The sequence below is a fragment of the Oryctolagus cuniculus genome, chromosome 18 (genome assembly GCF_051225735.1).
Source record: "Oryctolagus cuniculus isolate XC-2025 breed Fujian yellow rabbit chromosome 18, ASM5122573v1, whole genome shotgun sequence".
NCBI classification, from domain to species: domain Eukaryota; kingdom Metazoa; phylum Chordata; class Mammalia; order Lagomorpha; family Leporidae; genus Oryctolagus; species Oryctolagus cuniculus.
The window spans coordinates 26968438-26995528 of NC_142884.1; the positions used below are offsets into that span (position 1 = coordinate 26968438).

Below are 27091 nucleotides of genomic sequence, written 5' to 3' on the forward strand. Positions count from 1 at the left end.
AAAACCAATTCCTGGAGCAAGGACAGTCTATTCAATAAATGGTGCTGGGAAAACTGGATTTCCACGTGCAGAAGCATGAAGCAAGACCCCTACCTTACACCTTACACAAAAATCCACTCAACATGGATTAAAGACCTAAATCTACGACCTGACACCATCAAGTTATTAGAGAACATTAGAGAAACCCTTCAAGATATTGGCACAAGCAAAGAGTTTCTGGAAAAGACCCGGGAGGCACAGGCAGTCAAAGCCAAAATCAACTACTGGGATTGCATCAAATTGAGAAGTTTCTGTACTGCAAAAGAAACAGTCAGGAGAGTGAAGAGACAACCGACAGAATGGGAAAAAATATTTGCAAACTATGCAACAGATAAAGGGTTAATAACCAGAATCTACAAAGAGATCAAGAAACTCCACAACAACAAAACCAACAACCCACTTAAGAGATGGGCCAAGGACCTCAATAGACATTTTTCAAAAGAGGAAATCCAAATGGCCAACAGGCACATGAAAAAATGTTCAAGATCATTAGCACTCAGGGAAATGCAAATCAAAACCACAATGAAGTTTCACCTCACCCTGGTTAGAATGGCCCACATACAGAAATCTACCAACAACAGATGCTGGCGAGGATGTGGGGAAAAAGGGACACTAACCCACTGTTGGTGGGAATGCAAACTGGTCAAGCCACTATGGAAGTCAGTCTGGAGATTCCTCAGAATCCTGAAGATAACCCTACCGTTCGACCCAGCCATCCCACTCCTTGGAATTTACCCAGAGGAATTTAAATTGGCAAACATAAAAGCGGTCTGCACTCTAATGTTTATTGCAGCACAATTCACAATAGCCAAGACCTGGAACCAACCTAAATGCCCATCAACGGTAGACTGGATAAAGAAATTATGGGATATGTACTCTTTAGAATACTATACCGCAGTAAGAAACAATGAAATTCAGTCATTTGCAACAAAATGGAGGAATCTGGAACACATCATGCTGAGTGAAATAAGCCAGTCCCAAAGGGACAAATATCATATGTTCTCCCTGATCGGTGACAACTGACTGAACACCAAAAAGGAAACCTGTTGAAGTGAAATGGACACTATGAGAAATGGTGACTTGATCAGCATAGCCCCAACTGTTAACAACTTAATACATTATCCCCGTTAGTATTTTTTTAATCTGTTCTACTTAATATGACTGGTTTAATTCTGTAATTAATACAGTTATTCTTAAGTGTTGAAATTTAACTGAAATGTGATCCCTGTTAAACATAAGAGTGGGAATAAGAGAGGGAAGAGATGTACAATTTGGGACATGCTCAAGCTGACTTGCCCCAAATGGTAGAGTTAGAAACATACCAGGGGACTCCAATTCAATCCCATCAAGGTGGCATGTACCAATGCCATCTCACCAGTCCAAGTGATCAATTTCAGTTCACAATTGATCATAATGAAAGGACTAAGAGTCAAAGGAAGCACATAAACAAGTCTAGTACCTGCTAATACTAACCGGTAGAATAAATAAAGGGGAGAGTGATCCAACATGGGAAGTGAGATACACAGCAGACTCATAGAATGGCAGATGTCCTAAACAGCACTCTGGCCTCAGAATCAGCCCTAAAGGCATTCAGATCTGGCTGAAAAGCCCACGAGAGTATTTCAGGCATGGAAAGCCAAGACACTCTGGCAGAAAAAAAAAAAAAAAAAAACTAAATGAAAAGATCTCTGTGAGTGAGATCCCAGTGGAAAGAACAGGTCTTCAAAGAAGGAGGTACTTTTCTCTGAAGGGAGGAGAGAACCTCCACTTTGACTATGACCTTGTCTAAACAAGATAGGAGTTGGAGAACTCAAAAGGCTTCCATAGCCTTGGAAACTCATGACTGGAGCATAGGGAGATTACTGATGCCATAAACAGGAGTGTCAATTGGTAAAGTCAACAACAGGAGTCACTGTGCACTTACTCCTCATGTAGGATCTCTGTCCTTAATGTGCGGTACAGTGAGATTTAATGTTATAACGAGTACTCACACAGTATATTTCACTTTGTGTTTCTATGGGGGTGCAAACTGTTGAAATCTTTACTTAATGTATACTAAACTGATCTTCTGTAAAAAAAAGAGAAATTATCAATTCCCAACTTGACTCTCACTGGGATGAAACATGACAATAGGTCTGATCTGATTTCATCATTTAAAAATCATCTATTATTTTTCACTTTATGTTTCTGTGTGGGAGCAAACTGTTGAAATCTTTACTTAATGTATGCTAAACTGATCTTCTGTACATAAAGAGAATCGAAAATGAATCTTGATGTGAATGGAAGGGGAGAGGGAGTGGGAAAGGGGAGGGTTCTGGGTGGGAGGGACGTTATGGGGGGAAGCCATCGTAATCCATAAGCTGTACTTTGGAAATTTATATTCATTAAATAAAAGTTAAAAAAATAAAATACTTTTTATTTTATTTATTTTTTTTGACAAGCAGAGTAGGACAGTGAGAGTGAGAGTGTGAGAGAGAGAGAGAGAGAGAGAAAGGTCTTCCTTTTTCCGTTGGTTCACCCCACAAGGGGCTGCCACGGGCGGCGCGTTGAAGCCGGCGCACTGTTCCAATCCGAAGCCAGGAGCCAGGTGCCTCCTCCTGGTCTCCCATGCAGGTGCAGGGGCCAAGCACTCAGGCCATCCTCCACTGCACTCCCAGGCCACAGCAGAGAGCTGGCCTGGAAGAGGAGCAACTGGGACAGAATCCGGCGCCCTGACTGGGACTAGAACCCGGGGTGCCGCCGCTGCAGGCAGAGGATTAGCCTAGTGAGCCACGGGGCTGGCCAAGAAAATCTTTTTCAAAAAAGATAAATAAAGGACCAGTGCTGTGGTTCAACGTGTTAGGGCCTAGGCCTGTGGTGCCAGCATCCCGCATCCCATGTGGGTGCTAGTTCGGATCTTGGCTGCTCCACTTCCAATCCAGCTCTATGCAATGACCTGGGAAGGCACCGGAGGATGGCCCGGGTGCTTGGGCCCCTGTGCCCATGTGGGAGGCCCAGGGAAGGTTCCTGGCTCCTGGCTTCAGGTCAACTCAGCTCTGGCCATTGCAGCTGGTTGGGCAGGGAACCAGTAGATGAAAGACCTCTCTCTCTCTCTGTCTCTCCTTCTCTCTCTGACTTTCAAATAGATAAATAAATCTTTTTAAAAAAGATAATTAAAGTTTTAAAACTGTAGAAGGAATGATGGAAAAAGTGAACCTCACCGTAGCAAATTAAGAATGCCTGATAGGGCCTGGCACTGTGGTGTTGCAGGTAAAGCTGCTGCCTGCAGTGCTGGCATGGCATACGGGTGCCAGTTCTAGTCCCAGCTGCCCCACTTCCGATCCAGCTCTCTGCTATGGCCTGGGAAAGCAGAAAATGGCCCAAGTCCCTGGGCTCCTGCACCTGTGTGTGAAACCCAGAGGAAGCTCCTGGCTCCTGGCTTTGGATCGGCGTAGCTCCAGCCGTCACAGTCAGTTGGGGAGTGAACCAGTGGATGGGAGACCTCTCTCTCTCTCTGCCAACATGCACAACCTCAGTCTGATCATGAGAACATCAGGCCAAGTCAAACTGAACGTTCCTCTGCAGCATAACTGACCAGGACTCTTCAGAAGCGTCCAGGCCATGAAGGAAGACTGAAGAACTGTCCCAGACTCTGGGAGACTAACCAGACAGGACACTGGAGGCAAGCTGGAGGCCTGGCTCACACCCTGGACCAGAAAAAGGAAACCAGTGGGAACACTGCAACACTCCGGTGAGGGCCAAGGACACTTTAGTTCGTACACTATCTTGCTTTGTAAACCACACACAGGGCTCTTTCTGCATGACCAATCAAGCACAAGATGCACACAACAGAGAGCATAGCTCTGGCCCTGCTCCGGGTGGGGATAAAGACCCCAGCTGCTTCCTGTGACACACCCCTCTCCACACTGCTGCTTGCACCAACACAAACTCACATCCCAGGGCCCCAGTGAGGTGACCTGTGCTCACCTGTCTGCTGCAACATCAGTTACCTGTGACAAATCAAAACACAAGCTCCCTGGGGCAGCGATTCTGATCACTGCGTCTCCACAGGCTGGCACAGAGAGGGATCAGTACATGTCGGCTAAGCCAACAGTGTAGGGGCAGCTGTGGGGAAGCGGCTGCTATGGTCCTCACTCTGCCCACTAGAGCACCCATTCGCCACCTCCCATTTGATCTCTATCGACTTAACCTTTCTACATCTCGCCTATGCTTTGGAAAGAAAATCATAGGAAACGGTATAGGCAGTAGAAAATCAGGAGAAACCAGTATTTAGAAGGAATAAAAATAAAATAAAAAGTCAAGATCAGAATAATATATTTTACATTTCTCTTGTTTGGATCTATCACATATGCTACCACCATACTTCAAGAGTTATTTTAGTTTTTTAAATGTTTATTCATTTTTATTTATTTGAAAGGCAGAGCATCAGAGAGGGCAAGAGAGAGAGAGAAATCTTCTATCTACTGGTTCACTCTCCAAATGTCTCCAACAACTGGGCCTGGACCATGCCGAAACCAGGAGCCCGGAACTCCACTCAGGTCTCCCTCACAGGTGGCAGGTATTCAGGATTCGATCCACCATTTGCTGTCTCCTAGGGCACTAGCAGGAAGCTGTCCTGGAAGTGGGCAGCCAGGACTTACATCAGGTACTCCAGTATGGAACCAAAGGTGCCCCAAGCAGTGGCTTAATCGGCTGTATCACAAGATCCATTCCTTCCAAGAGTTGTTTTAAAGATCAAATGGGGGGGGGGGGCGTGCTGTTGTGCAGTGGGTTAAAGCCCAGCCTGCAGTGCTGGCATCCCATATGGGCAGTGGTTCGTGTCCTGGCTGCTCCTCTTCTGATCCAGTTCTATGCTATGGCCTGGGAAAGCAGTAGAGGATGGCCCAAGTCCTTGGGTCTCTGCACCTGCGTGGAAGACCTGGAAGAAACTCTTGGCTCCTGGCTTTGGATCAGCTCAGCTCTGGCCACTGTGGATTTTTGGTGAGTGAACCAATGGAAGGAATGGAGTCGCTCTCTCGCTGACTCTACTTCTAACTCTTACAAAAAAAAAAAAAAAAAAAGAGGAAGTATATAGAGAACATTTACCCCACAGCCTAGACATAATCAATGTTCAAAAGTAGTAGTTATTTTTATTTTTACTAAGAAAGGTAGTATCTACACTACATCTAGATAATTACAGGGGGCAGGTATTACGGGGTCCCAGGTGGAGCCACCATCTGTGAAGCCACCATCCCATTATGGGCACCGGTTCATTTCCAGGCTGCTCTACTTCCAATCCAGCTCCCTGTTGATGGCCTAGGAAAAGCAGCAGAATGTAGCCCAAGTGCTTGGGCCACTGCTACCAACATGGGAGACCCAGATGGAGCTCCCAGATTCCACCGGGCCCAGAACCAGCCATTGTGGCCATCTGGGGAGTAAGCCAGTAGATAGAAGATATTTCTCTCTCTCTCTCTCTCTCTCTCTCTCTCTCTCTCTCTCTAACTCTGACCTTCGAATAAAAAAATTACAAGGATAAAGTACAATATAGCAGTTCTAAAACTATTCACATAAAAAATACTTAATGAGCTTTTCTTTTTAAACAAATATTAGATTTCTAATAAGATAAAGTCAAATAACTGAAGAGAAATATCAATCTAAAATAACAGGTAAATCAGTCTCTCTCCACACACACACAATAAACACTAAAGAGATACCCAACTTTGCAAGTGAAAAAATGCAAGTTAAAACAAGAGATCATGTTCACCCAGCAAACAAGCAGAAATTAAAAAGCCTATTAACAGGGCCGGTGCTGTGGTGCAGCAGGTAAAGCCACTGCCTGCAGTGCTGGCATCACATATGTGTGTCAGTTCAAGTCCCGGCTGCTACTACTTTTTATAAGTTGCTTTTTTAAGTCAAAAGGCACAGAGCTCAGGCCCGGGAGGGGGTGCCTGAGAATACTACTCACAGCCAGTTTGACCAGCACCAACTCACAGGCTGCCTCCTGCAGAACCCAGACCTTCAAAACCTGCTTACGGGTAACTGATGGCACATAAATAAATAATAAAGATACAATAAATAATGTGCATTCAGATACATACCTGTCCTTCTTCCAACACTGATGGTTTTATTTCTATATCATTACACATGCTGTTATAGAAGCCATTCATGGCGCTATTTAGTTTTTGATAGTCAACTTCATGATCCAAAAAGGGACTACATCCTTTTATAATAACCCAGAAGCAATCTGGATCTTCAACCTGCAAAATTTTTAGAAGATTATAAAATCATGCATGATTTCTTTTAAAACCAAATAAACCTTAGAACCATGTAACTTTCTAATTTAAGTGATCTATCATTTTTGACAACTACCTTTCTCTTAAATGGTCATACCAAAGAGCCAAAGATAAAATTTAAAACATGTAATCAATAATATGTAATTCTCAATTATGTATTACAACTCAAAAAGCAATCAGTTCTATTTGGTCTCCTGTAGCTTAAAAATATAAATATTAAACATATTCTTCTTATTAAAATACCTATTAAAACATCCATATATATAAAAGGTTCAGAACATTTTTAGTATTCTTTTTGTGTAAGAAAAATAAGTATGAATATATATACAGCCTGCTCATATTTTTTAAATGACAGCAGATGAGCCAAAACAAATACAGATTACCTCCTACAGGAGAAAAGAATGGAGTAGAAAGAATAAGGATGAAACTTAGACTGACTTCTCTAAATGGGTCTTATCTACTATTGTTATTAGAAACCAAGATTTTTATTGTTAGGGAAAAGAATTATAAAATGGAAAATTAAATTTTTTAAAAGATTTTATTTATTTGAGAGGTAGAGTTGCAGAGAGAGGGAGAGACAGAGAAAAAGGTCTTTCATCCGCTAGTTCACTCCCCAAATGCCCACAATGGCCAGAGCTGGGCAGATCCGAGACCAGGAGCCAGGAGCTTCTTTTGGGTCTCCCATGCAGGTGCAGGGGCCCAAATACTTGGACCATCTTTTACTGCTTTTCCAGGCCATACAATAGAGCTGGATAGAAGAGGAGTAGCTAAGACATGAACCGGTGCCCATAAGGGATGCCGGCACCACAGGCAAAGGCTTAGCCTATTATTCCACAGCACCAGCCCCCCAAAATTAAGTTTGATTGACAACATCACTAAGAACTCATGATTTGGGGCAGACGCTGTGGTGCAGTGGGTTAAAGCCCTGGCCTGAAGCGCCAGCATTCCATATGGGTGCCGGTTCGAGTCCCAGCTGCTCCACTTCCGATCCAGCTCTCTGCTGTGGCCTGGGAAAGCAGTAGAAGATAGCCCAAGTCCTTGGGCCCCTGCATCCACGTGGGAGACCTGGAGGAAGCTTTTGGGTTCGGATTGGCACAGCTCCGGCCGTTGTAGCCATCTGGGGAATGAACCAGCAGATGGAAGACCTCTCTTTCTGTCTTTACCTCTCTCTGTAACACTTTCAAATAAATAAAATTAAATTTTAAAAAAGAACTCATGATTTTTTTCTTTTGACAGGCAGAGTTAGTGATAGAGAGAGAAAGGTCTTCCTTCTGTTGGCTCACCACCCACATGGCTGCTACAGCCAGCATGCTGCGCCGATCTGAAGCCAGGAGCCAGGTGCTTCCTCCTGGTCTCCCATGCAGGTTTTGGGCCCAAGGACATGAACCATCCTCCACTGCCCTCCCGGGCCACAGCAGAGAGCTAGACTGGAAGAGGAGCAACTGGGACAGAATCCAGTGCCCCAACTGGGACTAGAACCTGGGGTGCCGGCACCACAGGCGGAGGATTAGCTAAGTGGACCACGGCGCCGGCCAGAACTCACGATTGTTCAGAGGTTTTTCCTAACTCTGTCTACTGAAAAGGTATGGAAGCAGAAACACCCAGAGATATGGCGTCTAAGTTACCAGTGGCAGGAATAGAAGAGTTCACCTTAGTAATCGTATTATTTTTCTGAATGTTTGACTATTCTCATAATAAATAACTGGAAAATGAACAGCAGTCATTCTGGCAAGGGCAAAATAGTGTATAAGTTACACACACAGCACAATTATGAACCCTGAAAAAACACAAAATAAATGAAGAGGTAGCAAAAGCAACAGACACTGGAGAGCTGACCCTCGAAAGAAGGAACTTCACTGGGCACTTCCCAGAACACCTCCCAGTTGTACAGAGTGGCAACAACGCAACACAAAGTCACACTGTGGCTCGGGGAATCAGAGCTGTCGGTGCCAGTGAGGATTAGGGGGAGAAATTCTGAAACAGCCATGGAGGGAGCCCTGATGTATATCAGTATATAAGTATATCAGTAGATAAGAGCTATTTCTCTCCCCCACTCCCTGTCACTCTTAAATAAAATTGATAAATAAATAAGCAAGCCTGCCTGCCTGCCTGCCTGCCTGAATAAGCTCCACAATGCCAGAAGAACTGACTGTTCAGGCTATCATCTGAGGCAGGCCCCAACCTTCCGTTCTTAGAGACTGCACTCAAAAAAGCTTACAAATCTGGAAGTGTGTCCCTGCTCAGTAGCCACTCCTATGAGGCCAGGGCCTCCATGCCAGTTTCTGCAAGATGACAGCGTGCTAACTTCCATAACTTCCAGCTAGCACACACAGCTGGGATCACCGCATTTACCCTGAATGACCTCTTCTCACTCTTCCCTTGAGCTGTGCCAACCCCAGCCCTCCCTTTAAAACACCCAGGCACCTCCGCACCACTGGTAATGGAGCTCAGCTCTCTTCAGGAGGTACTGAATAAAATCTGTTTTCACTGCTTTAACTAGTCTCTGGCCTCAAAACAAAGCTCGGACACTCACCCCAAGGAAAGAGTGGAGCCCGCCAACCAGAGGGCGGGAAGCAGCTCAGGGTTCAGTGCCGGAGCAGAGCCCTCCCTGCAGAACAAGAGCGTGTGCTCTCACGGCAACAGCCAAGCAGGGTGCAGGAACCGAGCCTCCCCAAGTGTGGCAGAGGCCTTTGTCTTTTACTTAAACTTGTTTCTAGCTGACACCATTGAAGTTGTGCTAGAGGCTTTCCCAAGGTCCAAAGAAGAAAGAGAAATCTGTCCTGGGAATGAAATGTGGCTGTCATCTGCTACCTATGAAGGCTTCAACTGTAATCCCTATTGGCTTCTATGCAACCATTACAGGTTCTGCAATGATGCTAACCCTTGCCAGACAGCAGGTGACTAAATGAAAAATGGCCATTTAACAGATCTCAGGTTGATAAAACTGATTTCCAGTTTTATAAAAAATAAAATTCCATATAAATGTAGTTCTGACATTAATTCAGACAAAGTATGATACAATGCCAGTATCTTCAGTCATCTGTAAAGGGCTCATCGCCCCTTCCGCATTCCTTCTGCCCTCAGCCCACCCCCTCCCCATTTCCTCCCTTCCTTCTGACAACCAGTGCAACCTCCTCTGGTTGGGGAACCAGGTGCAACCTCCCCCAGACTCCTTGCAAAACAACTAATTAAATAGATGAGCTGCACAGGGCAGCTTTCTAATTAGATTAAGAGGAAAGTTCCCAAGGCTTCCCAGAGCCCCCTAGTTCCACTTTCCACCAGCTGCAAAGTCTTCTCCCTCCCCCACAGCGACAGTGGCAAACTCCCTCCTTAACCAGGTAAAACCCCAGCCCCAAGTGCACTCCAGACCAGACTTTTCTAGAACAGGATGCTTCTCCCTCTTTGCCTTAATGAAGTGACCTGTCTCCGTTGATGTCAGTTCTCTCATCCTGTGGTGGCGGCGGGGGGGGGGGGGGGGGGTACAAAAGGCCAGACCCCCAGCTACTCCAACCCTAACAATCTGTGTAGTTGCTAAATGTAAGTTGGGTAAAGGTAAATGAGATACATGTGTCTACATGTAAACTTAGGTACTCTTAACACCTTACAGTCTATGAAAAACTCTGGATTTGTTGACAAATAGGTTTTCATAAGCTGTCTATAAATAAAAATAATTCAAGACTGCTCAGAAGTAACTAAGGTTGAAATTTGGGATATGCTTTTAAATTGTGATTTTCAATGTAAATCAAGAAAATTAACAGATGGAAAAAAGGTTGTCAAGTCAAAACTGTGCTTCTTAGTGAAATAATAAAGAAAGGACATGGATTGTAAGATTGGAATGGAAAAGATAAAACGGTTTAGGTAAGCTGCAAAAGGTGTGTGGAAGTCTTACATGGTTATAAAATTTTTTGTTAGCTACAAAAGTTATTTTTTTTTTTTGACGTAAGGTTAAAATCTGATCCTCTGTAAAAGCAATGAGGTTGATGAAATACATAAGTGTTAATAGATATTTGGGAAAATAGTCTTTTTGTATCCTACTGAGATAATCGTTGTCTCATTAAGTTCTACTTGTTTAAAAACAGCTGAGTTCTAAAAGTTTCAAAGTTTTAAAAGTCTGTTTAAATATGGACTTGTTTTACATGTCAAGCATAGAAAGCCAAGACACTGTGGCAAAAAATGTTCTACGTGAAGGATCTCCGTGAGGCCCCACTGGAAAGCAGCAGCCATCAAAAGAGGATGTACTTTTCTCTAAAGGGAGGAGAGAACTTCCACTTTGCTTCTGGCCTTGTCCAAATACTGAGAGTTGTGGACTCAAAAGGCTTCCTTAGTCTAGGCAGCTCATGTCAAGAGCCTCCGGTGGTCACTGACGTCATAGATTAAAAAAAATTAACACTCTTAAGATTTCTTTATTTGAAAGTCAGAGTTAGAGAGAGAGGTCTTCCATCTGCTGGTTCACTCTCCAATTGGCCGCAATGGCCGGAGCTGTGCCAATCTGAAGCCAGGAGCCGGCGCCCATGTGAGATGTCAGCGCTTCAGGCCAGGGCGTTAACCTGTTGCACCAAAGCTAGCCCCATTAATTGTTTTTTTTTTCTTTTCTTTTCTTTTTTTTTTTCTTCCGACAGGCAGAGTGGACAGTGAGAGAGAGAGACAGAGAGAAAGGTCTTCCTTTTTGCCGTTGGTTCAACCTCCAATGGCCACTGTGGCCGGCCCACCACACTGACCCGATGGCAGGAGCCAAGTACTTATGTGTAGATTGTATGTCTATATAAAAATTATTAAAAACTGTTTTGATTGCTTATGGATAAAAAACACTCATATAAGACTGCTAAATTAACAAATTACCTTTCTGGTGCACCTGACTTAAATAAAGCTGATAAGTATGCTGTTCTCAATTTGTTGGTACAGAAAAACTAAAAAAAATTTTTTTTAAGTCATTAACACGTTTGCATTTGGGTCTGCTGGTCAAACAAGTTGCACTTGTGTTAGGTATTTGCAACCATAACGGTATACTATTTATCTAAAAACAATATAGTTAGAGGTGTAATACAGTGCTCATTGCTCCCTCTAAGGTCCAATTTAAAGTTGTTCTTTGGCAAATTAATGATAACAAAATTTATAGACAAATTAGGTAAATGATCTTCATGTTTTGATCTTACTTAAAGAACATAGCTCTCCTCATGGGCATTGCATTGTTTCAAAAAAAAAAAAAATGTCAAAACATGCCTGTGACTACAGACTTCTAGCTCTGCCACCAAAGATTAAGGACTGAACTCAACAACCCCTTAACTGACATTTCAGAGGATGCCTCTGTGGTCTGCTTTAGCAGGAGGAATGTAAAGATAGCTGTCAAGCCAACTAATAGCTACTTTACACAGTGTTCTGCCATCAAAGAGACCCTGTGAGGCCAGTCTACCCCAAATGGCATCAGGCTTCAATTTGGAAAGCCAGGAGATGGGGCAAACAGCCATCCTGAAAAAAGCCAGCCTCTACCAAATTCTGTCAAGAGCTGGGTGAATGGAATTGCCTTGGGGCTGAAGGGATCCCAGGTTAGAACCACAGATCCTACTGGCTCCAAGCTCAAAGAGCCCTTTACTCTGCCAGCTTCCAAGATAACTACTGCCATTGAGGGCAAGGCCTCGGGTCAGGACAGGCAGGACTGCAATCTTCCTTTCAGAAATGCCGCCTCTTCTGTACTAACCTCCTGTTCAAGCCAGCTCTTCTCCCAGGCCGCCTAGGTAATGGAGTCAACAGGGCGTCTTCCCTCAAGAGGTTCACACCTTTCTTATGATGTCTCTTCCACTATCCCATGTAAAGACAGAGAGAGGTCGGGCCTCATACGTACCTGGCCAGGCCTACATGCCTCTCTCTGTGAGAAAACCTGCTCCTGGTTTAGAGAACACATTTCCTAGGTACTCTAATAACGATTCAATCTTTTTGTTTTAGATCCTGTTGTATCTAATTTGCTTGTTAGACCTGCAAATTCCAGACTTAGAAAGCCACAAAGTGGGGAAAAGTCCTCTATTGTAAAAAAGCCTTCTCGGGGCTGGTGCTATGGTGCAGCGGGTTAACACCCTGGCCTGAAGTGCTGGCATCCCAGATGGGCGCTGGTTCGAGTCCCAGCTGCTCCACTTCCGATCCAGCTCTCTGCTATGGCCTGGGAAAGCAATAGAAGATGGCCCAAGCCCTTGGGCCCCTGCACCCGCATGGGAGACCAGGAAGAAGCTCCTGGCTCCTGGCTTCAGATCGGCGTAGCTCTGCCCATTGTGGCAAATTGGGGAGTGAAACAACAGAAGAAATACCTTTCTCTCTGTCTCTCCCTCTCACTGCCTAACTGTACCTCTCAAATAAATAAAATCTTTAAATCAAATAAAAAAGCCTTCAACCAGATAAAACAAACCCTTAGAAATAAACAGACCCTTGTTCCATCCACCCGTACTACAGTCAAAGTCCACAAGAGAGCTCCCTGGACCCACCACAACACAGGCAGGTGGGCTGAAACTGGAGTGCAGCTCAAATCCAGCAATACCGTACAAGCTGAGCCTCTGACACAGGAGGGTCAGCCCTAAAGAGACCAGCAGGGCCGGTGGCTGCAGAGAAACTCCGGAAGTGGACTGACTTACGCAGGGCCGATGCTTGAGGGAACAGCTGCCCAATAAAATAAATGCAGCGATCCTTTAGTTTTTGTCTCTTTAGATTGGTTTTAAAATTTTAAGCAACTTTTGTATACAAATAGGTGATGAGGACAAGATCATAAAAAAAATTACTGATCAAATGAAAAAGGTCACCCTTGGGGCAGGGGTTGCCCATCCACCTCAGCGGAGGGCCCGACTGGACCCTCAGCACCATGGACTATGCGCCTTGAGGGGTGGCTGACAGAAATGGAGGCCGTTCATGCGATGCTGCGCAGTGCTGGGGGTGGGAACCCCCCTAGCATCTGTGGGGGCCGTAATTAAGAAACGCCTGTTTTCCCCTGAAGTGATCTAGAAATACAACGCAATTCCAGCAGGTTTTACTGATGGATTTTTGCAGGGAAGGGGTGGTTACAAATCAACATGCTAATAATGAGATCCTCCTTGGAAAGACAAAGGAATTAGGGGCTGGCGCTGTGGCACAGCGGGTTAAAGCCACAGCCTGCAGCGCTGGCAAACCACATAGGTGTCGGTTGGAGTCCCGGCTATTTTATTTATCCAGCTCTCTGCTATGGCCTGAAAAGCAGAAGATGATGATCCAAGTCCTTGGGCCCTGCACCTGCGAGGGAGTCCTGGAAGAAGCTCCTGGCTTCAGATCAGATAAGCTCTAGGTGTTGCAGCCATTTGGGGAGTGAACCAGCAGAGGGAAGACCTCTCTCTCTGGCTCTACCTCTCTCTGTAACTCTCACTTTCAAATAAATAAAAATAAATCTTTTATTAAAAAAAAGACAAAGGAATTAGAACAGCCTAAATAATCATGAGAAAGAAGAACACAACTGGAGGACTCACTATCCGACCTCAAGTCCCAGTCTCAGCTGTGAGTCTACAGCCATCAGGCGAGGGTGGCACTGGACAAAGCACAGGTGCTGAGCTCCATAGGACACACACACACAAAGGGACACACGTGAACATGGTCAGCTCCTGTTTGATAAAGGCACACAGGAATGCAATGTACACAGTATACTCTTTTCAACAAATGGTCCTGCAGCAATTAGATACCCACATGCAAATAAAACAAAACCTCCATCCATTCCTGACCCCAAACAAAAAAATTAAGTCAGATGGATCACATAGCTAAATGTAAAACTCCTAAAAGAATAGGAGGCAATCTTTGTGGCTAAATTAGACAAAGATAACATTATCAAAAGTATAATTCATATAAGCAAAGACTGATAAATTAAAGTCCATCCAAATTAAAACCTTCTGCTCCTTGAAAAACATAAGAGAAAGGAAACTGGGAGGAAGTATTCACACATCATACATCTAACAAAGAACTTTGTAATATATAAAGAACGTTAAGGAGTTCATAATTATTAGAAGAATGTACAAATCTTAACATATACCTCACCAAAGATGGCAAACAAGCTGGTGACAAAGAAATGCAAATTAGTACCACAATGAGATACCATTACCCACCTACTAGAATGGCTACAATTTATAAACTGGCGCTAAGGCCTACCCGGTAGACCTGCTGCAACCCCTGCATCCCATAAGGGTGTGGGTTCCAGTCACAGCTGCTCTACTTCCAGTCCAGTTCCCTGTAATGTAACGTGCCTGGGACAGCAGTGGAGGATGGCCCAAGCGCTTGAGCCCCTGCACCCACAAAGGAGACCCAGATGGAGTCGGGGCTCCTGGCTTCGGCCTGGCCCAGCTCCCACATTTGTGGCCAATTCAAGAGTGAACCAAGGCAGGTGCCGCGGCTCAATAGGCTAATCCTCCACCTTGTGGCGCCAGCACACCGGGTTCTAGTCCTGGTCCGGGCGCCGGATTCTGTCCCGGTTGCCCCTCTTCCAGGCCAGCTCTCTGCTGTGGCCCGGGAGTACAGCAGAGGATGGCCCAAGTGCTTGGGCCCTGCACCCTATGGGAGACCAGGAGAAACACTTGGCTCCTGCCATCAGATCAGCAGGGTGCACAGTCCGCAGCGTGCCAGCCGTGGTGGCCATTGGAGGGTGAACCAACGGCAAAGGAAGACCTTTCTCTTTGTCTCTCTCTCTCACTGTCCACTCTGCCTGTCAAAAAAAAAAAAAAAAAAGAGTGAACCAGCAGATGGAAGATCTCTAACTCTGCCTGTCAAAATCATCAATCTTTAAAAAACAAACAAAAACCTGACAATACTAACTGTATATACGGATGAAGAGCAAATAGAACTGAGATTATTTTTTTATTAGACAGAGTTAGACAGTGAGAAACAGAAAGATTTTCCTTCTGTTGGTTCACCCCCCAAATGGCTGCTACGGCCGTCGCACTGCGCCGATCCGAAGCCAGGAGCCAGGGGCTTCCTCCTGGTCTACCATGCTGGTGCAGGGCCTAAGCACTTGGGCCATCCTCCACTGCCTTCCTGGGCCACAGCAGAGAGCTGGACTGCGAGAGGAGCAACCGGGACTAGAACCCAGAGCCCACATGGGATGCCGGCGCCGCAGGCGGAGGATTAACCAAGTGAGCCACAGCGCCCCCCCCCCCATTTTTTATTAGACAGGCAAAGTCAGACAGAGAGAGAAAAAGGGAACTCAGACATTTTTGACAGAAATGCAAAAAGGCAGTTATGCTGGAACACAGTCCATCAATTTCTCATAAAGTTAAAACACAAGTAATTCCATCCTTGTTATTCTCCCAAATGAAATGAACTCGAGTCCATACAACTACCTGTAGGCAAAGATTATAGCAGTGTTGTTCATCATCTCCCTAAACTGAAACAACTCAAGTGGCCTGTGAGTATAAACTGCTGTGTGTGCACACAACGGAATACTACTCTGCCACTGACCCTATGCAGCAACACAAAGCAGTATCCAATGTGTCATCTTTGAAGAAGCCACAGTGAAAGGCCACTACTGCTCTGGGATTCTGCATGCACCCATTTCTGTGACATTCTAGAAAAGGAAAAACTAATAGCAGCAGAAAACAATCTTTTCTTTATAAAGCATTACAGGTAGAGAAAGATACAGCTACAAAGGAGCTTCATCATGGGAATATGGGGAAGTGAGGAAACGCTTCTGCATTTTGACTGTGGGGGTGATTACACGATGCTATGCATTTTTTTTTTTTTTTGACAGGCAGAGTGGACAGTGAGAGAGAGACAGAGGGAAAAGTAATGCTATGCATTTTTCAAAATACAGAAGTCTACACAAAAAGGAATGAATTTTTCTGTAAATAAATTATACATCAATTAAAAAATAGGGGTGGGCTTTTGTCATAGCAGTGAATCCTCAGGCCGGGTCTGCATTCCACATGGGAGTGCTTAGGTTTCCGTCCACGTTCTGATGCAGATTCCAGCTTGCTGCTAATCAGTGCACACTCTAGGAGGCCTCTTGACCATGGCTTGAGTGACTGGGTCCCTGTCCTCAGTGTGGGGGACTCAGGTTGAGTTCCCAGCTCCAAGCATTGGCCTGGCCCTGCCTTGGCTACTGTGGGTATCTGGGGTGTGAACAAAGGGATGGGAAAGCTCTATCTCTCCTTGTGTCTCTACCTTTCAAATAAGTAAGAGTTTGGTGGGTGTCCCAATATTGATACTATTTTCCACACTTTTCTGCATCTCCAATGTATTTTCTAATAAAAAGTTAAAAATTTTAAGTTATTCTGAATTTTTAAAAAAGATTTACTTATTTATTTGAAAGGCAGAGTTAGAGAGGGAGGGAGGCAGGGAGGGAGACAGAGAGATCTTCCACCCACCAATTCACTCCCCAAATGGTTGCAATGACCAGGGCTGGACTAGGCTGAAGCCAAGAGCTTCATCTAGGTCTCCCACATGGGTGGCAGAGGCCCAAGCACTTGTGTCATCTTCTGTTGCTTTCCCAGGCACATTAGCAGGGAGCTAGATCTTAAGTGGAGCAGATGAGATTTGAACAGGTGCCCATATGGGGTCCTGACATCACAGGTGGTAGCTTACCTTGCTATACCACAATGCTGGCCCCAGCATCATTTTTCTTTAAAACATCTTGTCCTCTGACGTGGCATAACTTATGTAGCATTTTTACTAAAAGTGTCTAACCTAAATATATTAATATAGTTATAATTATAATTACTGAGGAATATTTTGCAAAGTGACTGCCCTTATTCTTCAGAAATTTCAGTATCATCAAAGATAGACCAATGTACTGCCTGAATGAACTCTACAAGGCCATGACAATTAATGCAGTGTGTAGTTCTGGGCTCTTTATCAGAAAAAACAAGCTACAGTAGACCTTATCAGGACAAAGGGAGTACAGACTGTGTATCAGGTAACAGACTTGCACCAACATTAAATTTCTCAAGTGTGATGATTACATTATAGTTCTATAAGAGGAAGTCTTTGTTCCTAGAAAAATCACTTAAGTACTTTGAGTTCTAGACTCATTCTCAAATGGCTCAACCAAAAAAGAAAAAGTAATTTTTACATACACATATTTCTAAAGTGCAAACGCAGCAACGTGTTACCAACCAGTTAGTGTGGGTGTAGTACACACAGGCATTCATGATGCTGTTTTTGTGTTTGAAAATTTTCCAAAGAGTAATTTAGGAAAGACGTTTACAAAGCATTCTTAGGGGTGGGTGTTTGGTGCAGCAGTCAGGTCACGGCTTGGCACACTCAGAGTACCTGGTTCACATCAAGGCCACACAACCACCAATCCAGCTTCCTGCCAATGTGCCTACTGGTCAGGCAGCAGATGATGGCTCGAGCACTGTGCCGCTGTCACCCATGTGGGAGACCAGGACTGAGCTCTAGGCTCCCAGCTTTGGCCTGGCCCAGCCCTGGCTGCTGTGGGCATTCTGGAGTAAACCAGCAGATGGAAGAACTCTGCTGACCTGTTTTCCCAATGAAGATACATAAATAATTTTTTTAATGTTAAATGTTGAGGCTGCTAGAATGTTTCATTAAAAAAAATCTGCTTCTAAAGCCTGTAAAATGCAAGCCAGGCCCAGTTTTTCCAGACAGCAACATACACAGTTCTAGTTGCCAGTTCCTCCAGGAGCTTCCCAGGGAAGGCCCAGGACTACTGCTTTCTGCCACTGCTCCAAGGCCACGTGCCCAGCCATCAGGGTGCTACGGCCTCCCAGATTTCAAACACAGAAGTGTGTGGCCCGGGCTGCTTTCCTCATATATGCTGTGTGTACTTATGTATTTGAAAAGCAGAGTGACAGAGAGAGATGGACAGCAAGAGCAAGGTGGGGGATGGGGAGAGAGCTCTTCCATCTGCTGGTTCACTCCCCAAATGCCCACAACAGCCAAGTCTGGGAGGAGGGAAGGAACTCCACTCTGACCTCCTACACAGGGGCAGGGGTCAAAGTACTTGGGCCATCATACGCTGCCTTCCCATGTGAGCACACGGGAAGCTGGACCAGAAGCTGAGCGGTCAGATCTGAACAGGCACCCTGAGGTGCGATGCAGACATCACACGCGGCACCTAACCAGCTGGGGCGTGCGAGCCCTCCTCCCATTCCTGGCAGCCAACAGCTCTTCTCTGCCCTCCTTAGCCAGGAGAGGTCTCGGCCCCGCCAGATGTGGCAGAGTCTCCTGCAGGCCGGACTCTTCAGGAACAGCACAGCTGCCCTGCTACAGGGCTCCTGGTGATGCGGCTCTCCAGGTACAGCTCTCGCCTCTGTCTGCGTCACTCAGGGAGGCCGCTGTCTTCTGGGTCGCTGCTTCTCTTCTCTGCCGGGTTCCTGTCTCATGACCACCAAGAACCAGTTCGAGTCCCGCCTGTTCCACTTCTGATCCAGCTCCCTGGGAATGTGCCTCGGGGTCCCAGTGCTTGGTCCCCTGCCACCCACATGATAGGCCCGGATGGAGCTCCTGGTTCCTGGCTTCAGACTCTGCCAGATCTGGCTGTTGCGGCCATTTGAGGAATGAACCAGTGGATGGAAGACCTCCCTCTCTGTTGGTCTCTGTCATTCTGTTCTTCAAATAAGTAAATCTTTTTAAAAAGTCGTGGCAAACTCCAGATAAAATTCATCCTTTTGGGCAATTTTAAGTGTACAGTTCAGTAGCATTACGTAGACTGGCACTGTTGTGCAACCATGAGCACTAGCCATCTCCAGAATTCCTCACCTTGCAAAACTGAATCTCTGCCCTGTACGCACAAACCCAACCTCTGGCAGCTGCCATTCAACTCGCCCACAGAATCATACAGCACGTGGGCCTTTCTGCTTGGCTCACCTCACTTCATATGACATCCTCACGTGTAAGAGGACACCTCAAAACTAAACAATGTGAAAGCTAAATAATTTCCCATCCTCCATGCACACCACCCTGAGGGTACCCCATCACCTGTTGATGGGCACAGGGTGGGAGGGGGCACCGTATCCATGGAAATGCCACATCAATCTGGATCAGGACAGCCGGAACCTGGACCTCACTGGGGCACATACTCCTATAAGGGACAGAAGATTTGCTCCAAGGGTGAGCCAGGTCGGAGTCATAAGTGGAGGCCGGGCAGAGCTGAGGGCAGACATAAGCAGGTTCCAGGGCCCAACACACACACGGGTTCCCAAGCAGGAGGGCACGAGCCCAGCACTTCTTGCCCAAGTCCTGCACCCACGGGCGTGCACGTGGCAGGATGGGTGAGAGCCCTTTCACAGGAAGGAACTGGGACTAACATATTTAGGACTGATGGAGAACATTGACTAGTGCAGAGGAGCCTCCCAGGGAGACCTGAAATCCCTTCAAAGTCTGAGAGCCGGGGCCGACGCCATGGCTCACTTGGTTCATCCTCTGCCTGGGGCGCCAGCGAACCATATGGGCGCCGGGTTCTAGTCCCAGTTGCTCCTCTTCTAGTCTAGCTCTCTGCTGTGGCCCGGGAGGGCAGTGGAGGATGGCCCAAGTGCTTGGGCCCTGCACCCGCATGGGAGACCAGGAGGAAGCACCTGGCTCCTGGTTTCTGATCGGCGCAGCACGCTGGCCGTGGCGGCCATTTGTGGGGTGAACAAAAGGAAGGAAGACCTTTCTGTCCGTCTGTCTGTCTCTCTCACTGTCTCTAACTCTGTGAAATAAATAAAACAGATTGAAAAGTCTGAGAGCCAGGCCTCCTTGCAAGGAGTCAGCGGCTTCGGGGGTGTGTGACGCTCTGGTCGGGTGAATCCACAGAACACAGACACCACCCATCCCCCTCCTTCGCGGCGCCCCTCCCCATCCCACACCCTGGCTCCGGTTTGTAAACTCCCTCCTCCAGCGCCTCCCCTCCGGCTTCCTCGGGAGCCCTCCCAGCACCTGAAGTCTCCAAGGTGGCGGCCCATGCCCGCCCCGGGGACCAGGACACCCGCGTGAGGAGAGGGCGTGGGGGGGGGGCGGGTCCCGGAAGCCGAGCCCCGAGGGCGGCGGGGGAAGGGCGGGAGCCAGGTCCACGGCTCCCCGCGAGGGGCCCTGACCTAGGGCGGACGTGGGCTGGGGTGTGCGGGGCACCAACACACCTGCCAACCTGCCCGAGTGAGTCAGGAACGCACACCTAGTGCGAGACAGCTCGCAGCAACCGCCCTCCGGGGTCGTCCGGAACAGCGCACGCGCCCCCTTCTGAAGCGACCCCCACCCGCACTCCAGCCTCCCGCCTGCACCGACCCGGGCCCGACCGTCCGTGCGCGGGCCGCTCGCTCACCTGCAGCACCAGGACCTGGAGCATCTTCGCCGCGCCTCTGGCCCGCTCGCCCTGGACGACGCGCCCGGCGGCGGGCGTGGCGGGCGTGGCGGGCGTGGCGGGCGTGGCGAGCCGCGCGGCCCCTCCCGCCGCCCCGGGGGCGGCCCCTGCCATCGCGCCGGACGCCTCAGGCCTCTGCGGGGGCCGCGCCCACCAGCTCCACGGGGACTCCAGCTTCCTGCCCTGGACGCGCCCCCGCCTGCAGGCCGGCCGCCACGCCCCCCAGTGCCGCGCCTCCTCTTCCCACCCGACGCCGCCGCCGCGGGCGCGCTCTGGGCTCCTCGTGGGCTCCACCCCGCGCCCCCGGCCTCTCGTAATGGCGCCCGCCCCCGCGCCGGCCTCCAGGCGTCCAGAAGCCACGTGGGCGCCCAACGGCCCCGGACAACGGCCGGCCTTGCGCAGCGCCGCCGTGCGGCGGGGAGGGGCGTGGGGTCCCGCGGTGCTGGGCGCGCGGCTCGCTTCCTGGGCCGCGGGGCGCCCGGGGGCTTGGGGACCTGGGCTGGCCTCCCCGCCGGGAGCGCGCGGGGCCTGCTGGGCTGTCCACCCCCAGCGTCCAGCGGGCCGCGCTCCCCAGGTCTCTGTGCGGGGCTTGCTTGTCTTAGCGGAAGTGTGCACGACCCCGTCCTCTGAGTGGGCCGGGGTCTGCAGCTCCTGTGACTGAAGCAGCCACCAGAGTTCTCACTTGGAAGGCTCTGTCCCCGCACCCAGAAGAAGCTCCTGGCTTCTGATTGGCCCAGCTCTGGCCATCTGGGGAGTGAACCAGCTGATGGAAGACCTTTCTCTCTGTCTTTCCCTCTCTCTCTAACTAGCACTCAAATAAATAAATAAATAATATTTTTTTAAAAAATGAAAGAAACCTCGACACCCCCCCCCAAATCCTGGGCCAGGAAGCTTTTACAGCTGAATTCCTTAATATTTCAATGGGGGGTGGGGGTGGGCACAAGGTTTCTTAAGCTCTATGTGGAAATGTGTTAATTGATTGGGGCAACCAACAAAATAGTAGAAGACCAGATTAGAGAGAGCATGGGAATTGTTAGGTTCTGTGCTTGGGGGAGCAAGATGTTCAGGTAAGCCTCTAGTTTTAAAAAATAAGCTCGACTCTCTCGGTAACTGACTTTCAAGTAAACCTTTAAAAAAATAAAAATGCAAGGAAAAAAAAAAAAGCTTGATTCTACAAGGCCCCACAGGTGTGTGCTTGACGTCCCCCCAGGAGGACCTTGGGAAAGGACAGGTGTGCGCCTGCGAGTCAGGCAGGAAGCTGCTGAAGGGGAGCATGGTGTTCACCTGGTGCTGGGGGGGGGGGGGTGGCGAGGAAGCAGGCTACATACCTGGCAGGCCAACACGGCTGTCGACAGGTGAGACGTGGAAGGTCCCAGGCCTGAAAGGAGGTGGAGAACACGGGCAGGCGATGTGCCAGCGCAGTGGCTGGAGCCCCTGCATGGGGTGTCCGTCTGCATTTGCGTTCAGTTTCCTGCTATGTGCAGGAGAAGCAGCAGGGGAAGGCCCAGGTGCTGGGTTCCTGCCACCCACGTGGGAGATGCAGCTGTATTTCCTGCTTTCAGCCCGACTCGGCCCTGCTACTGTGGGCACTTGGGGAATGAACCAGTGGATGAAAGATCTCTCTCCCTCTCTCTCCCTGCCTCCCTCCCTCCCTCCCTCCTGCTCTCTCTCTCTCTCTCATTTTGCATTTCAAATATATAAAATTTTTTTAATGAAGAATGCAAGGGACAACCTTTGTCTTTTTTTCTTTGACTAACTCTCATGCTGCAAAAGGTGATCCTGAAACATTGTCACAAACCTGCTTCCAGAAAGTGGAACTATTTGTACATCACAGTGGCCTTACCAAGCTCAGGGTCTTTGGCTCACTTGCAGATAGAAATTGACAAGGGGCCAATATGCAACCCAGAAGGGTTTATGGGGCGCTCATGCTCCAACACAGGGACAGCACTGCAGGGTGAGCTTCCGTCAACTTGCTGTCCTATGGGAGCCGAACAGGTGCTTTCATGGGGGTGGGAAGGCGTGCCCGTTCCCCCAGTGCACACGGCACTTCAATCTGGCTCAAACCCCTGGGCACAGGACAGCATTTGGCACCCAGCTAGGTGATCTGCACAGGCACCGCTGATTTGGCTTTCACTGTTTTTGCACACGACACACCACAGCAATGGTGCTCAATACCATCACCCCGGAAAGTTCACATGAGGCCATTTTGGGCATGCTTGAACGTTCAGGAGTCCCTACCAGGGCAGCAGGGGTCACTGCCGGTTAGGATCTGACACTCCTCGCTCCTGATTGGTTTGGAGCTAGAAATGGACACGTGTCCAGTTGTGAGGAGCTTGATATTTTTATAAATGAGTCCTGTTTCTCTCCTGTTGCACTGGGATGGATACTCAAAATGAGGCTGCAGCCACCCAGTCTCTTAAGACTGCAGAGTTTCAGAATCTGTACCTGTAACCTGCTCCCCCCTCCCCCAACTCTGATGCTAATGGGCAGATTTTTTGTTTGTTTTTTAAAAGACCTTGCACCATTGTTTTGGACATTTGGTGCAGCAGTTAAGACACAGCTTGGTATGCTGGTAGCCCAGATCAGAGTGCCTGGATTTGAGGCCTGGCTCCACTTTGAATTCCAGCTTCCTGCTCGCCTAGACCCTGGGAGGGAGTAAGTGACAGCCCAAATATTTGGATCCCTGTCACCCACACAGGAGACCCAAATTGAGTTTGGGGCTCCTGGCTTCAGCCTGGCCCAGCCCTGGCTGTTGCAGACATTTGGGGAATGGATCAGTGGCCAGGAGATCTCTGTCTCTCTGCCTTTCAAATAAATAAATGTAAAGAAAAATTCTAAAACTTTACAACATAAACAGGTAGAAAGAGAACAAGGTTGTGAAAAAAAGGAAGACGTAGTGTGGTGCTGCCATATCGTCCCCATTAGGTGTCTGGGCCACTTTGGAGCAGAGTAGCTGGGGTTCAGGCTCTGTGGTCTGTAGGAACCCCCAGAAGAGCCCAGGGAAGAGTTGGCCACGGTAAGTGGAAAAAGAAAGCAATGACTGATTACGATGACTTTGCATTTTGTGTCTGGATTTGCCACTGCTTTCCTGATGCGAAGACACCTAAAGCTTAAGAAACACACTGGGGGCAGGCCCTTGGTGCAGTGGTAAAGCCGCTGCAGCCACGTCCTATATTAGAATACCTGAGTCCAGGTTCCAGCTCCTCCTCCAATCCCAGCTTCCTGCTGATGCCCACCTAGGAGACAGCAGATGATGGCTCGAGTGGCTGGGCCCTGGCCGCTACATGCGAAACCTGAATTGAGCTCCCCACTCCTGGTCCAGCCCCAGCTATTGCAGACTTAGTCAACAAGCAGATGTAAGATCTCTATGTGTCTGTCTCTGTCTCTCTGCCTTTCAAATAAAACATGAAATGTTTAAAAAAATTTAATAAAAATTTAAAAACTGAGGATGCTTTCGGTCATCTACTCACTAGAAATGAAGAACATTTCAAGAGGTATAATCTATTGATTGTGGATCAAACTCTTGAACTCATGTAGGATATGTTGAACTCATACTGGATATGTTTGTAAATAAACTCATGAGATGAATGCTTTAAAATTTTTTCTCAATTCATTTTTGTAAGATAGTTAAATTTCGGTACTAAAATGTGACAAAGATAACACAGAGTAATTTCCCTTATTATTGCAGGTGGTGAAATTCCAAATAAAATGCTGCCAAGTAAAACCCAAGACAAATTAAAAAAAAAAAAAAGTTAAGCCATGGCCAATAAGGCAGTAAGGCTTACTCAGGAATGCAGGAAGGTTTAATAGTGCCCAATCACAAATATTGCCAGTTAAACAGCTCTGCAAGCAACCAAAAGAAGTTACTGGAGCTGCCACGAACATGCTGGCTCTTCCAGGGATCATGGGATGAACAGAAGATATTGGAAAATTTTTAAAGATTGATTGATTGATTTGAAAGGCAGAAGGAGAGACAGAGAGAGAAAGAGAGAGAGAGATCTTCTATTCGCTTGTTCACTCCCCAAATGGTCTGGTCTGGGCCAGGCAGAAGCCAGGAACCAGGAACTTCTTCCAGGTCTCCCACGTGAGTGCAGGGACCCAAGCATTTGGCCATCTTCCACTGCTTTCCCAGGCACATTAGCAGGGATCTGGCTCGGAAGTGGAGCAGCTGAGACTCAGGGCCGTATGGGAGAGATGCCAGCGTTGCAGGAGGCGGCTTTACCTGTTAGGCCACGATGCTGGCCCTGCTCATAGGAACTGAAAGGCTCTGCTGTGGTGGGAATGGTCTTTTGAATCTTCAGGGGGCCAGGGTGGAAAGAGTTCTGTTCTCTCCAGTGAGTTACTCCTTCAGTAAAGCCCATGATAATGAGACGGTTGACACCGGCAGTGATTACAGTTGAAGGTGGAACTCTGCACTGCCTAGTAAACTTCAGCATACACTTGACTGTTTCTATAAACACTGCCATTGACTTCTGTAAACAAGAGTTCATAATAATTCACTCAAATTGCCCAGCGCCGCAGCTCACTAGGCTAATCCTCCGCCTGTGGCACTGGCACACCAGGTTGTAGTCCTGGTTGGGACGCCGGATTCTGTCCTGGTTGCTCCTCTTCCAGTCCAGCTCTCTGCTGTGGCCCGGGAGGGCAGTGGAGGATGGCGCAGGTCCTTGGGCCCTGTACCCGCATGGGAGACCAGGAGGAAGCACTTGGCTCCTGGCTTCGGATTGGCGCAGCGCACTGGCCGCAACACACCGGCCTTAGCGGCCACTTGGGAGGGTGAACCAACAGAAAAAGGAAGACCTTTCTCTCTGTCTCTCTCTCTCACTCACTGTCTAACTCTGCCTGTCAAAAAATAAAAATTCACTCAAATTATCTTATAATGTGATGTTGGCATAATGTGACCATGCAACTTTCCAATATAAGTTTACTAAGAAAACGTTTTACCTTCTCCTTTAAAGAACTTTATATTTTGGGCCAGTATTATGGCGCTGCAGGTAAAGCTACTGCCTGTGACGCCAACATCCACTATGGGCAACGCTGGTTCGAGTCCAGGCTGCTCTACTTCTGCCCCAGCTCCCTTACTGATGCCTCTGGGAAAGCAGAGGAAGATGATCCAAGTGACTGGGCCACTGCCATCCATGTGGGAAAGCTGGATGGAGGCCCAGGCTCCGGGCTTTGGCCAGCCCTGGCTCTTGCTGCCATTTAGGAAATGAAGGAGCAGATGCAAGATCTCTCCCTCCCTCTCTGTCTGTAACTCTGCCTTTCAAATACATAAAGAAAATCTTTTTTCAAAAATAAGAACTTAATAATAAACACTGACTATATCTATATTCAGATTTACAAAGATAAATTATCTATTGAGTTGAATCCTATTCATACTCATTTTAAAATTTTTAACTGACATATGTGTACTTATTTATGGGGTACAGTATTATAATTTGATACAGGTAATGATCAGGCTAATTCATATTTCTCTCTTCTTAAATATCAGTTCTCTGTATTAAGGACTTCAAATTGGGCCGTCCTCTCCTGCTCGTCCAGGCATCCCAGCAGGGAGCAAAATGGGAAGCAGAGCAGAACTGCTCTAGTTTCCTCATGTATCTGTCCCATTGAGAGGGATGGGACATCGCAGCTACGGAATCAACCAGAGGTGGACACCTGGAGCCTGCCCAGGGCCTTCCTCCAACACTCCGGTCGCCTTTAAGAGCCTCCCTCTGTTAGAGTGAGCCTTGCTCATGGTCCCCCCAGTATACACTTGTCATCCTGATGTTTCTAACAGTTTCTTTATGCAACGCTATTTACTACAAACATTCTATTTGCATTTTGAGCTGTACACTATTGAACTAAAATTAAGCTTGCCTCATTTATTGCTTTTTTGTATAAACAATGACTTCTTCATTTGATCAATACTCTCTAATCTCTTTTTACTTCCTTTGTGTTTCATTTGTTTTAATTTTAGCCTTCCTGAAAAAGCTGCTTTTAACAATTTATAATTGGCTTTTAAAACATTTACTCTGGCTCGTGCTGCGGCTCACTAGGCTAATCCTCCACCTTGCGGCGCCAGCACACCGGGTTCTAGTCCCGATCGGGGCACGGGATTCTGTCCCGGTTGCTCCTCTTCCAGGCCAGCTCTCTGCTGTGGCCAGGGAGTGCAGTGGAGGATGGCCCAGGTGCTTGGGCCCTGCACCCCATGGGAGACCAGGATAAGTACCTGGCTCCTGCCTTGGGATCAGCGCGATGCACCGGCCGTGGCAGCCATTGGAGTGTGAACCAACAGCAAAGGAAGACGTTTTTCTCTGTCTCTCTCTCTCACTGTCCACTCTGCATGTCAAATAATAATAATAATAATAATAATAAATTTAACCCATTTTTTGTGGTTGTGGTTGGTGTCTTCTAATTTCAGTCACTCTCTTCTAAGGTTTTGGCTTACGTTTCATGGCTACTTTCAGTGCTCTCCCTTTTGCATGAGGAGTTACACTCTTGTTTCTGACTGATT

At 47.6% G+C, this 27091-nt stretch overlaps 1 long non-coding RNA gene across 3 annotated transcripts; it reads right to left on the reverse strand.

Moving 5' to 3' along the window:
• Window positions 1-802: 802 nt before the first annotated feature.
• On the reverse strand, window positions 803-22219 carry LOC149120895 (uncharacterized). Of its 3 annotated transcripts, none has more exons than XR_016224702.1 (3): window positions 21927-22219; window positions 6117-6275; window positions 803-1082 (listed from the first exon to the last, which is right to left on the reverse strand). It is a non-coding gene; the product is annotated as an uncharacterized LOC149120895 (long non-coding RNA). The 3 variants fall into 3 exon arrangements; XR_016224703.1 differs by lacking the exon at window positions 21927-22219 and adding an exon at window positions 20560-20872; XR_016224704.1 differs by lacking the exons at window positions 803-1082; window positions 6117-6275; window positions 21927-22219 and adding exons at window positions 14131-15006; window positions 20560-20884.
• Between the last annotated feature and the right edge of the window lie 4872 nt (window positions 22220-27091).